The sequence below is a fragment of the Prionailurus bengalensis genome, chromosome E4, assembly GCF_016509475.1.
Source record: "Prionailurus bengalensis isolate Pbe53 chromosome E4, Fcat_Pben_1.1_paternal_pri, whole genome shotgun sequence".
Classification (NCBI taxonomy): domain Eukaryota; kingdom Metazoa; phylum Chordata; class Mammalia; order Carnivora; family Felidae; genus Prionailurus; species Prionailurus bengalensis.
In genome coordinates this window covers 64,435,626-64,447,703 of record NC_057360.1, presented here as the reverse complement: position 1 = coordinate 64,447,703, position 12,078 = coordinate 64,435,626, and positions in this window count along the sequence as shown.

Genomic DNA, 12,078 nt, shown 5'->3' with positions numbered 1-12,078 from the left:
TCTAGTGAGGATGGGCGGGACCCAGGAGTTCCGGAATGCGGAGGGCCGGGGCTGAAGGGCGCAGCGAGGCCTCACAAGGTCGCGGGAGACCTGTTTGCCACCCCCTCGGGGCAGAACCAGAGGGAGTGGGTTAGGAGGGTGCGCCGGCTGGGCGCCATCACTTCCTGGTTGGGGATCCCGTCCAGTTGGTTAACGTCCTTCAACCTGTTTCCCTGGTGGCACACTGGACTGAGACGACATCCACCCCAAGGCGCTTTTGTGACCATTAATTGACATAATGTACACGAGGTTCTTGGCACAGATGACACGGAATAGGAGATAGGGTGTTTATGGGGTTTCGTTTTCGTTTGTGAATGATTATTTAAACCGCTTCCTGAGAGAGGTTTTGCTTAGCGTTTATAGGAGCAGCGAGGCGATTGCATGAAGGAGTCTGTCTCCAGTGAGGAGAGCCGGACTCCGCTGGCACTGGGAACGGTGGGGCCTGCCCAGGAGGCGGGAGGATGGGAAGAGGGTCTCTTCCCAGCCACGGAGCAGGTGGGGCATGGGCAGGTGCAGGAAGGATGGGGCCAGGTAGGAGAAGGGACAGCCAGGTCTGCAGAGCTTAGGCTGTCAAAGGAGCCGGCCCTGGGAAGTGACCCCACAGCGCATGCCCCTCCCAGTCCCCACGCCCTCCCAGTCCTTTTATTACAGAGGAGGAAACTGAGGCCCCGAGAGGGGAAGTGACAGAGGTCAGACCAGATCTTCCCTGGATACAGTCAGTGCCTGGCTCAGAGGAGGTGCTCAGTTGAAGCCACATTCAGAGATCAGAGAGACTCTTGCGCAGAATGCGGATCTCAGCAAGGGACAGCCCTCCCTCCCAAGACTTCCAGGACTGGCCCAGGTGCCTGTTTCCTCCCACTCTGAGATAGTCACAGCCTGATTTCTCCAGATCCATTTCACCTAAATCCATCCATGGGTGGGACTGAGCTATGTGAAAACGGAAAGGCATAGGGAAGCTTTAAAGGGAAACCGCTCTCCCTTTTGCGGGGGAGCAGAGTGCACTTGCTCTGCCTTCCTGATGCTTGAGAGCTGGGAGACGTTGCCCATCCGATCGTCCCCATGCCGTTTATGGGATGCCTACACAGTAGGCCCCTCCGGGTATCGTTTCTAGTCTTGACAGCATATTTTGCCAGATGGTGTCATTTAACAGATGAGAAACTGGAGGTGCAGAGAGGTTAAGCGTCTTCGCCAAGGCCACACAGCTTTTAAGTGGCCAGTGTCTGATGAGCTCAGGCCTGCCTTTCCCCAGAGCCCCAAATCTTCCCACATCCCACTGTCTCCCTTCTCAAGCGTCTGCACCCTATAAACTTAGTTAGTCAACAAACACTGACTAGGCCAGGCCTGGTACTGGGCACCGGAGATGCTGTGACAAGCGTGGCAGACCCGGTCGCCTGCCTTCAGGGAACATACGGTCGGTGCCAGGGAGACAGGCCATAAGCAAGTAATAGCCCACCCCCAATGTGAGCGTTATGAGAGGGGACACTCAGGTTGCTGAGAACATCCTATGGCTTGGGGCTGGGAGGGAGCCGGCGCAGGTAGATGCTGAGGGCAGGACTGCTGTTCCGGGGGGGTGGGGGGGTGTGGGGGCTGAAGCCAGAACCAGTTTCTTCCGCGAGCCCCTCCCTGGACCGGGAGTTCCGGAGGCTGCCAGCAGGGGGCGCCCAGGGCCCAGGCCCGAGTCCCGCTTATGTAACCGGCAGCGCTGAGGGGGAGGAGAGCAGGCCCAGCACCGGGGCGCGTCGCGCAGCAGACGGACGCCCGCACCCGCCAAAACACAGAGCAGCTTCGTACCGAGGCAGACGTCACTCACACGCCGCGACAGAGCGACGCACAGACACATGCACACAGCACAGGCGCCCGCGCTGCGGGGGAGGGACACACCCTGTAGACGGGAGAGGGCCCCTGTACCCTCCCCGGGTGGCCCCTAAAAAGCCACACAGGCCCACCTGGCGCCTTGGCTGACGCCTGTGGAGCTGTGAGCGGAGAAAGGAGGAAGGCTGGCGGAGACAGGAGGGAGGGGGCCTGGGATTGCAGAGAGACACGGGGGAGGGGTGCACCGGTGGGCGTGGAGGGGGCCCTCATCCTTGTGGGACCACCTGCTGCCCACGAACCCCACGAACAAGGGGTTGCACTGAGTGTCGTCAGAAAATAGTTAAGATCCGTGATCTGCCTTAAAACGACTTCTAATCCGGGGGCGCCTGGGTGGCTCAGTCCATTAAAGGTCGGACTCTGGCCCAGGTCACGATCTCATAGCTCGTGCCTTCGAGCCCCTGCTGTTGGGCTCTGTGCGGACAGCTGGGAGCCCGGAGGAGCCTGCTTCGGCTTCTGCGTCTTCCTCTCGCTCTGCCCCTTTCCTGTTCATGCTCTGCCTCTCAAAAATACATAAACGTTAAAACATTTCTTTTTACAGACGACTTCTAATCCGACGGAGGTGTCACACATTATGGGCACAACTACGAAGACGTGGTTTTCTGAGAGGCACGCTCAAAGACTGGACGGTTAACGTGTCTTGACCTGTGCCAGGCGCGTGATTTAATCTCCCTTAGTCCTGGCCAGAACCTTGGGAGGTTAGTGCTATTATTATCCCTGGGAGGAAACTGAGGCGGACAGAAGTGCAGGAACACGTCCAAGGTAAATGGATTGGTTACTGTCCAAACGCAGGTTTGAGCCTAGGATTGTTTGAGGTGTGGAAGAGCCTGGGCTTCTGACCCCCCCGTGACGTGACTTCTTGAAGGCAAACGTGGACCCAGCACTCACAAGCACAGACCCAGCTGTGGACCCAGGCAGCGCCTTGGAGACGTGACAAATGCATCAAAGACACAGAAACACATACCCGGCAGACGTCAGACACAGGGAACACCACACACACACACACACACACACGCACACACACGTAGTCCTTAGCTCACACTCTCTCTCTCTCTCTCTCTCTCTCTCTCTCATGTGTACAAATCCCAGCTCGGTGGAGCTAAGGGTCACACAGAGGAATGTCCTATGATCTATGTGTGTTTATAAGGCCGTGACCGTACCGCCTGATGAGCCATATTTTCCCACCCTCCAAAAAGGGAAACTTCTCTCTGCCGACTTGCTGGAGAGGCTCAGGCAAAGAGACAAGACAGAGCTAGAGCCAAAACGCCCCTTCGCCCCAGCTCGCACCGAAACGAGAGGCTTCCACGCCGGGACCCAGGTGCACACCCGCAAAACCGGAGTCATCTCCCGCACCCACGCACATGCCTACTGGACCCTCTCCCTCCTTCCTCCCCAGCCAGGCACCCCGCCCTCATGAGGGACTCCTGCACTAGCCTGTGTGTGTGTGTCTGTTCTCTGAACCTTCCTCTTGTCCTGGCTGAGCCCACACTCCTTCCCCAGCTCTCAAACCCTATGCCAAAGGTGTAGACAGCTGTTCAAGAACAGAGGGGCCCCAGTGCCATTGCTGGCCTCAGCATGACCTGGCCCCGACTCCCAGGGAGGCCCTGCCATTTCTATACCCAGGATTAGCGCCAGCTGCCACCCACTCCCGAATGCCAAGGATGGATCCCTTTGAGCTGGAATCCCCTCGCCCGCCCTCCCTGGCTCCCCAGTCCGGGAGTGCTGGTTGCCTGGGCTCCTCCCCCTCCCCAGAGGCTCCCCGACTCCCTCTCCCCCTCGCCCAGCCAGCTGATGGCGCAGACATCCCGGTGGAGGGTAGCCCAGAGCTGAGGCAGCCCGCGCAATGTGTCGCTCGCCCAGCCCAGCAGCCTGCGGGTGGGGGAGTGGGGAGCGGATCAAGGGCAGAAGAAGGCAGCGGTTTGCTAGACAGAGATTTGTGGGCTGCGTCTTCTAGATGAGCCTCAGGGGACAGGAGGTGGTGAGCGCCAGGTGGCTGCCTCTGAGTCATTGAGGTTGAGCAAGGGACAGATTTGGAGAACAGGTCATTGATGAGTTTGTGCACACCCAGCTCTGAGCGAGATGGGGAGGAGGCTGCAGTTGTTGCTAGTACTTCCCGTGCACCTGCTTTGTGCGGGGCTCCCCGCTAAGCACCCTGCGCTCACTCAGTCCTCCGGTCAGTCCTCCCAGCACCCCGCAGGGCGAGCGCTCTCGTGGCCTGTTTTGCAGATGGGAGAGGAGGCCCCGAGAGGTTATGTAAGTGACCCAAGGTCACCTAGCTACATGGCAGCACTGAGATTCAACTGTAAGCTTTTTGACTCTGGACCATTCTTCTCCCTCCTGCTTCCCTAACCTGCACACTTATTCATATTACACACAAGCATCAGTGCATACGTATTGTATAGGCACGCCTCTACAACCTTTTGAAATAGCTTTTCGGGGCGCCTGGGGGGGGCTGCGTCGGTTAAGCATCCGACTTCAACTCAGGTCATGATCTAATGGTTTGTGAGTTCGAGCCCCGCGTTGGGCTCTGTGCCGACAGCTCGGAGCCCGGAGCCTGCTTCGGATTCTGTGTCTCCCTCTCTCTCTGCCCCTCCCCCCGCTTGCGCGCGTGCTCTCCCTCTCTCTCTCTCTCAAAAAATAAATAAATAAACATTTGAAATAGCTTTTCCACCAGTGCAATCCCCAGCTCTTAGCGCATAGTGGGTGTTCAAGAAATGTTTGCTGAATAAATGGATGTGGCTCTGGAGGCTCAGGAAAAGGGGAAATCAGCAAGAGGGGTGTGTGTGTGTGTGTGTGTGTGGCGGTGGCCAAGGCGGCCCTGGGAATCCAGGAACCAGGTGGGTTTCACACACACAGAACCTTCTAGAACTTGAGTGGTATTACAGGCTCCCTTCTGACTCTGGGCCCCAGCCCTTTAAAGTGCCCTCGGTGGGGAAAGAGAACGGAACCAGGATTCAAGGGTTCTCCGAGGTGGAAGGGGTCTCAACTCTTCCTCTAGCCAGAGGACAGGGAACATGAAGAGAGGTCTGGGAAGTGTGTGTGGGAACACACAGCCACCGAGCCCCCCGCTTGTCCCCATCCGCTGCCCCCTCCCCCCTGCCCCCAGCCCCTGCCTCCTCCGCCAGGCACACCTGGACTCTCCAGGGACCCGGCTGAAGAGAGGACAATTGCCCTTTTCCCGGTCCAACCGAAACAAGGGTGAACTTTTTCCAGAGGCCCTCCGTTGGGAAAGCGGAGAGAAAACAAACCCAGAAATAAAGACTACAAAAACAAAGAAGCAGATGGGCCAGCGGGGCGCCCACAGTCCCCTTGCTGATGGGCCCCCCTCCCCTTGCTCCCAGCACCTCTGCTCTGCGATGCCGGTTCCCACCCGGCCTTGCCGTTCCGGGCCTGTTTCTGTCTACCTCTCCATCTCGGCCGCGAGCTTCTCAAGGCCTCTGCTGTGGCTCTCCTTGGCTTTGCCCGTGGGGGAGAGCCCAGCACAGTGGCTCACAAGGAGTCGAAGCCCCAGACATTTGCCAAGTAATTGAGCCAGCAGGGCGGGGAGGCGGGGTGGGGGGGGGTGGTTATGTGGGACAAGTAGGTGAGTGAGAGAGAGGGAAGCCCGGGCTTCCTCCGGGGTGGCCAGATCGCCTCCACGGAGGGCACCGCCCCTGCCTCTGGAGTTTGCCTTCCCCGGGTCACTTGCATCCACAGGTTGACGGAAGGCTTCTCCTCCTGTCTCAGAGCCCGAACCTGCCATCCCTCAGGAAACAACCCAGGCGGGCTTCGCGGGCAACCGGGAAGGGCCGGGTTCTGTCCTCTGGGGAGGGAAGGGTGCTGGAGATGTGGGATCCAGCAGAAGAGCGCACGGCAGTCCCGAGGCCAGGACACGGAAAAGCAAGGCCAGAAAATAACAAGCTACCGGGCACTGAGCATTTGGATTCTCAACACCACCCTGTGCTTAGGGCTGTGAAGGAAACCTAAGCTCAGAGAGGCGGAAAGTTTGTCCAGTGAGCGAAAGCTCTAGGATTCCCTCTCCAGGCATTCTGGACCACGCTGCCCCGCGGCCTCTGCAGGGGACAGACCATCCTCCCGCGAGGGAGCTGGTGTTTGGGGGGGGGCAGCAAAAAGAGTGCGGGTCCAGCCAGCTGGCAGGACAGGGTGATGGGGTGAAGGCCCCTGCGGGTGGGCACTCGGGCCCTGGGCGTTGGTGCTGAGGATGTCAGCCCCTGAGCTAGATGTCCCAGAGCCAATGTGTGACTTCTCTCCCAAACAAGTGCCTTCCTTCTGGACCCTGATTTGAGCTAGCTTTGTGCCAGCGTCCCTCCCCCATCTCCAACCTTCCTCCCTCACGGTGACGTGCCATCAGTCGCCAGATCCCGAAATTCTGCCTCCCCAAGATCTTTCTCATCTGCGCTCTCCCCTCGTTGTTGTTGCCACTGTCTTGTCGCACACCCTCACCACCTCTTGGCTAAATTATCGCCAGGACCTCCTCCTTGTCTCTCCCTTTCAGGGTAACACCCCCGCCCACGCGCACACACATACCCCGCAGTCAAGTGAGCCTTCCCAGACCACCACGCCCCTGCTCAAAATGTGGAAACAGCTCCATATTGCTGGTAGCGATATGTCTCAAACTTGCTGGGTGGTAAAAATACAGATTCCCACTCCCTACTGCCCTCCTGTGTCAGAATTTCCAAGAGATGTGCCTGTTCTTCTGTATTTTTGACAAGCACCCCAGGTGATTACTACCGTGAGGGCCTTTTAAGAAACACTGGGATTTAGAACCCCCCCCCCCGGGAAATGGCGCCCCCACCCATCTCCGGCGTGGGCTCTCGTGTTTCTTCTTTGCCCCCCGGGTGCTCCAGGCCTCGGCGCCTTCGCCCACATGGTTCCCTCTACGGCCCGTGCTCTGGCTGGTTCTCTGAGCCAGAATCCTCCCTATCAGTCAAGGCCCAACTAGAAGGCCACCTGATTCTGCCGGCTGAGAAGCACCCTCCCCCTTTTCTGAGTTCCCACCGCCCTATAAACCAGTGGCTTCTGCACGAGCCATCCCGGGGATCCTTCTCGGCGCCCTGACAGCCCAGAAGTTCCTCGTGCAGGTTCTGGAAGCAGCCTCCCTGAGTTTGAGCCCCAGCTCTCCTAGTTGAGTAAGCTCCACAGGGTCCTTGCGCTTCTGTTTCCCCCTCCAGAAAACAGATTCGTTACGAGGACCCAATTAAGTAACGCACGGAAACCGCCGGAGCAGCAATATGGTGCCTCAGTAGCTGTCACTCTGACGAGCCAGAGAGCCCAGGGACAGTCCGGCTTCCGTGGCTTTCAATCCTGCCGCACACGGAATCATCTGGGGAGCTTTTAGAGGACACTGATGCCTGGGCCCTCCCTCAGACCCGTTTAAATATGGCCGCTGGGGGAGAGGGCCAGGCAGGAGACAGTAACACAAGGGTCGGGGTGAGAGGCCCCACCCAGTCAGCCCGTCACTGTATTGGCAGGCCAAGGTCACAGCAGTTAATGGCGGGACCGGTCCTGCGTGGCGAGCCTCTGCCCTCACCCCAGTTCACCCCGAGCTGGAGCAAACGAACAGGAGTCCCCGAGGGCTAGAGGCTGGCCTTGGGCAGAGCCAACCAAGGTGGCTAGGTGGCATGAGACTTGGGCAGAAGGGCCGTGGGGGCGGGAGGCTTGTCCGCCCCGGCTGGCACAGTATCCGGGCATAGTCTCCGCACAGCACCTCGCACAGCATCAGGCAGTCGGCACTCGGCAAACGTTGCTTGAATGTCTGAACGATTCGGTGCCCGGAAAGCCAGCAGGTGCCACCGGCGGGGTCCTGGGGGCCACTCACATCCCCCAAGAGGCAGCGGGTGCTGAGAGCACCCAGGCAGGAGCGCAAGAGTGATCGTGTCCTGGGCTTGCAGAGAAACCAAGGCACAGAGGAGGCCGGACTCCCGGAAGCCCCCAGGAGGGCGGGCGCCTTATGTGGGAACAAGGCAGTGGCCCCGTGTGCCAGATGTTTGCAGGGCATCCGGTCCTGGCCAGGCCTCCGGAACACCACTGGGGGCAGGCAGACCAACAGAGTTGTATCCTGGGCCAAGCGGAGGGGGCCCTGGTAAAGGAAGAAGGAGGTAGGAAGGAGGGGGCTGGGGGCCGAGCCAGGCTGCCTCTTGATAGGGGGAGCAGGGAGGCGGGGTGCTCTGGGCCAGTGGCCGGGTCAGATCTCGGGCCAAAGCAAACCTGCCTCAGGGGGCTGGAGGGCCTCTCCCTCCCTGTCCGGATGGAATCAAAGGCAAACAGGAACCCTAGAGGGCCCAGCTGTGACCCCTGACCCCCAAACTCAGCAAGGCCCATTAACTCCACGCGCCCCATCACCCCTAACATATTTTTCCAGCACAAAGAATCTCTGGAAACAGACTAATCTGGTATTTGCTGATCAAATGCCAGCCAAGAAATGTCAGGTTGCTGCAAACGCTCCCTGTCCCCACCAGCCCTTCCCTCCCTCTCCCCTTCCCTCCTTCTCCCCAGTCCCACCTCACACGGGGGCTCTTTGTAAGAAACCAGGTAGCCCATGCCCAACCCCGAGCCTTTCCCTGCCTGTGTGCCGGTAGTCAAAGGGATCACCCTCATTTCTGCGGGTCACAAAATAGGGGTACCTGCCCCCCTCGGTTCCCCCTCCGAACCGGGGTCTCCAGGTGGAGAGGGTCGTCACACAGATATCGCTGCAAGTAATTTCTCCTGTTCACCTGAGCTGAGCCATGAGCCCAGGAGAAGGGGACCCGGAATCTGGCGACCGTCAGAGCTGGAGAGGGCACCTCAGGTTTTCCAGCTCTCCTCGTTATTTAGATGAAGGAGCAAGGCCAGGGTGGGGTCGCCTCTGGAGGGCCGGCACGGGCACCCGGAGCTGTCCAAACCCAGACGTCAGTGCAGAGGGCAGAAGGAGGTGGGACAGGAACAGAGGCAGAGGGACAGAGGCACCTTCTGGGTGTTCTTTTCTCCGCTTTCTGAGTTCTTTAGAATAGGATTTTAAACAATGCAAAGGATCATAAAGATCGTCTGGGGGAAAGATGAACGACAACAGAAGCAAGGAGAGACAGAGAAAGAGGACTGCAGAATCTATTTTGAGTAGATTGGGAAGAAAGACCAGAAGAAAAGAGAGGAGGGGACATCAAGGGAGAGACGGAGGGAAGACCCGACACCGGCCCTGTGGCCCAGCAGGGAAACTGAGGCAGCAGCAGGCCTCAGACAGGTGCTCTGTGGCTCTGAGCCCAACCAACCTTCCCGCCACAAGGCCACTACAAGTCGGGGGTGGTGGGGCGAGGGCTGGGGAGGAAGGAGGGTGAGAGGCACCTTTCTGGGACACTTGCCATGACCACCCCGGGCCTTTCCAGGTCCGCCGTCCCTGCTATCAGCCCAGGCCAGCCTCCCCCTGGAAGGAGAAGATTCCATCCATTCCCAAGAAGGCCCTGGGGGGGGGGGGGGGACAAGCCTGGTGTGGGGGACAAGAGCACGGGGCCCTGAAGAAGGAGGAGGCTTTCAGGGCCCGGAGGAGGGAGAGCAGGGGAGGTCCCCGGAGAGGGCTGGACGCTGGGGGAGGACAGCTGAGCTGGGCCCGCATCGGGACTGGGGCAGAGAAGTGGGGTGAGGGGCGGAGGAGGGGTGGTGGGGGTGATAGAGCCTCCCCAGTGTCCCTCCCTCCCCCCTCCCTCCCCCACCCTCTTTCATGATCTTGAAACAACCTTCAAGTCTGGGCTGGAGGCCCCAGGAGGCTAGTCACTTAGGAAACAAAACTGTTTCTGGGAGACCTTGACGGCCCATCTGCAGCCGAGTGGCCTCCCCAGCCCCTCGTGCACGCACACATTCTCCCAGGGACTCTCACGTACACCACGCACTCCCGCTCACACACCCCGGAGATCAGCACACGCCGGGACTCAGGCACTCGGGCTGGACTGACCACACAGGCGAACCAGGGCCGGCCTCTCCCGTCCTCTGGGGCTCTTCCTTTGGAATTTCCATGTGCTACGTTCACGTGGCCCCTTTCCCACACGCGGGGCCCCACACGGTCGTGCCCCTCAGTCACGCACACACATGCACCCCTGCTTCCCACGCTGACCGAACAACTGGTTCAGGACCACCCATCCCCACGGACCTCTGCCCTCCTCCCAAACCCACTCCCCAGCCAGGCCCGGCCCCCCCCCCCCCCCCCCCCCCCCCCCCCGCTGCCTACTTTCCAGTCCTTCCTGATTTCTGCTCTGTCCGTCTTACTCCCAAACTGACCGCTGGCTCCCTTCACAGACACCGCAGCTCAAGGGACCAGGCGTCCGCTCCGCACTGGTGTCCCGGAGTCTGAGGCCCGCACTGGAGGAGAAGGAAGTAGACTCCCAGGGCCTCCGTGATCGCCCAGGCGGGGAGGGTGGGCAGGGACGTCTGAGCAGGAAATGGAGCCGGGGTGTCCTGTCCAGCCTTTCTTCTGTCTGAGCCCCAAATGTGTGAGCAGCACCGCCCTGGGGGCCGCACACCAGCCCCGGTGCTGGGTATGTGGCCCCAGCTGTATGCGCAGAGGGAGGGCACGGTCCTTTCCGGTATGGGCCTGGCCGCAGGGACCGGAGCCAGGCCCTTGGAAGGACCGGGCAGCCCTGGGAGGTGCCAGCAGGGGTGAGTGTGGGGGAGTGAGACTGAGGCCTACGTGTCTGCAGGCTCGGGCCGGTTTTCTCTCCCACCTCACCTTGCGTCCTGGGAGCGCGGGGCAGAGAGAAGGGATTCGGAGCCAGCAACTGAGGAACAGGAGCCCCGTGAGCCCCAGGGGGGGTCCCCTCGTCTCCCCGCAGCCCAGGCCAAGACAGCCCTTCGGCTGCCCCGCTGCCCAGCGACCCCGCCACCTGTGGGCCACCCTTCAGGGACTTCTGCCCAGGGCCGTCCCTCCTCATGTCCAACCACCCGCCCTCTTGCTGTGTCTGCAGCTGCCTCCCTCTCTCCCCTTGAACTGGGACCTGCTTTTCGCTTCCTGTTCCCTCCAATGCCTGTTCTCCCCCAGGCTCAACTTCAAGGTCCGCCGAGGGGCCCGAGGACGGAAGGTGTCTGTCCCCATCCTACTCATCCTTCCAGCTGTAACCCAAGAGGAGAAGGACAGCGGAAGCGGGATGTGACCTTCCGGATCCCTGAGATGGAAAATCCCAAGTGCGGGCCCGGAGGGGGCCAGTTATTTGGGGAATTCAGGCATGAGCCCTGAGCCCTGAGAGTGGAGTTGCTGGCACAGAGGTCCGTAATCCCTCCGGAGGGAGTTCCCTCTGGGGCCAGAGAGGACCCAGCCCAGCGAGCGGGCACATCAGGCCTCTGGAGCCGAGGCCCCATCCTCTCCCTCCTTCCCTCCCGGCTCGTCTGGGCTCAGGGCTCCCAGACCTGCTCTCCCTCCCCCTGCTGGCTTCCCTCCACTCCCTGTCTGTGCCCAGAGAAATGGGGACACTCCAGGAGAATCCCATCCTCTGCTCCCGGATGGCAGGGCCAGGATCGTTTCTTCTCTATCTGCCCCTGGCTCCCTTTGCCCCCCATGCTTTGGCTCTTCGATTAAAATGTGAGGCCACACCCCCAGACCAGCTGGTCTGGTCCCAGCTCCTCTCTGGTATAAGTTACAGACACCCCTTCCGGCCAGGCCAGGCCCCCTCCCCACCCCCAGGGACTTCTCCCAGCTTCCTCCCCTGCTTCCCTGCGGAGGCCTGTCCTGTGTGCTGCCCACCTGTCCTCCCTCGATCCCTGGAAGAAGGAAAGAGCCACCTCCTTCCTGGTTCTCGGGTCTGGCACGTGTTATTGTGGTGACCTCCAGATGCCTCTGAGAAGCTCAGAATTTTCCCCTCTTTTGACCCACCTGCCAACCCCAAGCATAGATCCAGCCTAGGGCTTCTCAACCGAGAGTGAGGGAGTCGTGGGTCCCTTCGGTAGCAAGGGGTCAACACCACCCAGAACTATTAGCATGGACGTCTGCGCGGCTGGCTCCAGGGCTGTCCCCTCTGCGTCCCTGTCCTTTCTCCAGTCGCTTCCCTGGCCCCTGGAGTCATGATTCTTAAACTCTGGACAGGTTTCACCTGGAGGGCTTGGGGATTGCCTTTCCCCTCGAGGGTCCCCCCGGGTGCCCTGGGTTCCATGGCTGACTGCTTTTTCCGATGTCCGTGCCCCTGCAACCTCTCCAGTAGAGGGAACAGTCTCTCT